We start from the raw sequence: 3,808 nt of genomic DNA, 5'->3' as shown, positions 1-3,808 counted from the left end.
GCTCCAGCAATCCTTCTAAGGACTGGAGTGAGCATCTCGGAGTTGGAATGTATGCTTTGATGGTGATCAAAGATTTTGGGTGTATACAAAGTTTATGAGAAACTTGTATTTCCAAAGAAGTGAGTGGGAGCACTATAGAATTTCTGATGAGTATATGTTGTTGACATATTAATGATCAGAAATGACGTAGAATTTCTGGAAAGCATATAGGGTTATTTGGAAAGTGTTTTCAATGGAAAACCTGGATTAAGCTACTTGAACATTGAGCATCAAGATCTATAAGGATAGATCAAAACGCTTAATAGTACTTTCAAATGAGCTCATACCTTGACGTGATCTTGAAGGTGTTCAAGATGGATCAGTCAAAGAAGAAGTTCTTGCCTGAGTTGTAAGGTACGAAGTTAAGACTTAAAGCTCGACCTCGGCAGAATAGAGAGAAAGGACGAAGGTCGTCCCCTATGCTTAAGACGTAGGCTCTTCAGTATGCTATGCTGTGTACCGCACCTGAAGTGTGCCTTGCCATGAGTTAGTCAAGGGGTACAAGAGTGATCCAAGAATGGATCACACACAGCGGTCAAAGTTATCCTTAGTAACTAGTGGACTAAGGAATTTTCTCGATTATGGAGGTGATAAAAGAGTTCGTCGTAAAGGGTTATGCCGATGCAAGCTTGACACCTATCCGGATAGCTCTGAGTAGAGAGACCGGATACATATAATGGAGCAATAATTTAGAATAGCTCCAAGTAGAACAGTTATTTGGAATAGCTCCAAATAGAGCGTGGTAGCTACATCTAGGAGATGACATAGAGATTTGTAAAACACACACGGATCTGAAAGGTTCAGACCCGTTGACTAAAACCTCTCTCACAAGCAACATGATCATACATAAAACTCATTGAGTGTTAATCACATAGTGATGTGAACTAGACTACTGATCTAGTAAACTCTTGGGTATTAGTCACATGGCGATGTGACCTGTGAGTGTTAATCACATGGCGATGTGAACTAGATTATTGACTCTAGTGCAAGTGGGAGACTGTTGGAAATATGCCCTAGAGGCAATAATAAAAGTATTATTATTATATTTCCTTGTTCATGATAATTGTCTTTTATTCATGCTATAACTGTATTATCCGGAAATCGTAATACACGTGTGAATACATAGACCACAATATGTCCCTAGTGAGCCTCTAGTTGAATAGCTCGTTGTGATCAACAGATAGTCATGGTTTCCTGGCTATGGACATTGGATGTCGTTGATAACGGGATCACATCATTAGGAGAATGATGTGATGGACAAGACCCAATCCTAAGCATAGCACAAAGATCGTGTAGTTCGTTTGCTAGAGCTTTGCCAATGTCAAGTATCTCTTCCTTCGACCATGAGATCATGTAACTCCTGGATACCGTAGGAGTGCTTTGGCTGTATCAAACGTCACAACGTAACTGGGTGACTATAAAGGTGCACTACAGGTATCTCCGAAAGTATCTATTGTTTTATGCGGATCGAGACTGGGATTTGTCACTCCGTGTAAACGGAGAGGTATCTCTGGGCCCACTCGGTAGGACATCATCATATGCGCAATGTGACCAAGGAGTTGATCACGGGATGATGTGTTACGGAACGAGTAAAGTGACTTGCCGGTAACGAGATTGAACAAGGTATTGGATACCGACGATCGAATCTCGGGCAAGTAAAATACCACTAGACAAAGGGAATTGTATACGGGATCGATTGAGTCCTTGACATCGTGGTTCATCCGATGAGATCATCGTGGAACATGTGGGAGCCATCATGGGTATCCAGATCCCGCTGTTGGTTATTGACCGGAGAACGTCTCGGTCATGTCTACATGTCTCCCAAACCCGTAGGGTCTACACACTTAAGGTTCGATGACGCTAGGGTTATAAAGGAAGCTTGTATGTGGTAACCGAATGTTGTTCGGAGTCCCGGATGAGATCCCGGACGTCACGAGGAGTTCCGGAATGGTCCGGAGGTAAAGATTTATATATAGGAAGTCCTGTTTCGGCCATCGGGACAAGTTTCGGTTTCATCGGTATTGTACCGGGACCACCGGAAGGGTCCCGGGGGCCCACCGGGTGGGGCCACCTGCCCCGGGGGGCCACATGGGCTGTAGGGGGTGCGCCTTGGCCTACATGGGCCAAGGGAACCAGCCCCAAGAGGCCCATGCGCCTAGGGAACCCTAGAGGGAAGAGTCCTCGAGGGGGAAGGCACCTCCGAGGTGCCTTGGGGAGGATGGACTCCTCCCCCCCTCTTGGCCGCACCTCTTTCTTGGAGTAGGGGGCAAGGCTGCGCCTCCCCCCTCTCCCCTGCCCCTATATATAGTGGAGGGGAGGGAGGGCATCTACACCTGAGCCCTTGGCGCCTCCCTCCCTCCCGTGACACCTCCTCCTCTCCCGTAGGTGCTTGGCGAAGCCCTGCAGGATTGCCACGCTCCTCCATCACCACCACGCCGTTGTGCTGCTGCTGGATGGAGTCTTCCTCAACCTCTCCCTCTCTCCTTGCTAGATCAAGGCGTGGGAGACGTCACCGGGCTGTACGTGTGTTGAACGCGGAGGTGCCGTCCGTTCGGCACTTGATCATCGGTGATCTGAATCACGACGAGTACGACTCCATCAACCCCGTTCACTTGAACGCTTCCGCTTAACGATCTACAAGGGTATGTAGATGCACTCTCTTTCTACTCGTTGTTGGTCTCTCCATAGATAGATCTTGGTGACGCGTAGGAAAATTTTGAATTTCTGCTACGTTCCCCAACAGATATCATATCTCCTGAGATTGGCAAATGTTTCAGCTAGGTCAGTCAAGAGGTCGGAACCCTGTCGTGACTTGACCACGACATCATCCATGTACGCTTCCACATTCCGACTGATTTGAGTGAGTAAACACTATTGAATCATTCTCATGTACGTGGCTCCGGCATTCTTGAGACCGAATGGCATGGTGATATAGCAGAAGCACCCGAATGGAGTGATGAAAGCTGTTTTGATTTCGTCAGGTCCATACAGACGGATCGGATGATACCCGGAATAGGCATCTAAAAAAGACAATCTCTCGCATCCTGCAGTCGAGTCGACAATTTGGTCGATGCGAGGTAGAGGAAAATGATCTTTTGGGCAGGCCCGATTGATATGTTTGAAATCAATGCACATGCGAAGTGAGTTGTCCTTCTTGGGAACCATGACGACATTGGCGAGCCACTCGGAGTGGTATATCTCTCGGATAAATTCTGCTGCAAGGAGTCGAGCCACCTCCTCGCCAATGGCTTTTTTCTTCTGAACAGCGGACCGTCGAAGATGTTCTTTAACAGGTTTCGCTTTTAAGTCGACTCTAAGGCGATGCTCAGCCAGCCCCCTGGGAAAACCCGGCATGTCAGCTGGCTTCCATGCAAAGATGTCCCAGTTCTCACGGAGGAACAGGATGAGCGCTTCTTCCTATTTAGAGTCGAGTGTTGTGGAAATATGGGTCGGAGCTGCATTGGGGTCAGTCGGGTGGATATGAACTGGCTTTGTCTCCCCTGACGACTAGAACGCTGACTCTGTGGTGGGCTTCTTGGCCCGCAGCAAATCACTCGGATCTGCATTTTTCTTGTATCTTTCCAGCTCTAACACTGTTATCTGGGCATCCGCAATCTTCGAGCCTTTCTGGAAACACTCCTCTGCCTTCTTCCGGCTGCCAGTGATAGTGATCACTCCTTTGGGGCCAGGCATCTTTAATTTGAGGTACACATAACATGGTCGAGCCATGAAGCGGGCATAGGCTGGTCTTCCCAAAATAGCGTGGTAA

Source organism: Triticum aestivum, chromosome 6B (genome assembly GCF_018294505.1).
Source record: "Triticum aestivum cultivar Chinese Spring chromosome 6B, IWGSC CS RefSeq v2.1, whole genome shotgun sequence".
In the NCBI taxonomy this organism is placed as follows: domain Eukaryota; kingdom Viridiplantae; phylum Streptophyta; class Magnoliopsida; order Poales; family Poaceae; genus Triticum; species Triticum aestivum.
The sequence above is the reverse complement of the archived record's forward strand: the minus strand, read 5'-3'. Positions refer to the sequence as shown.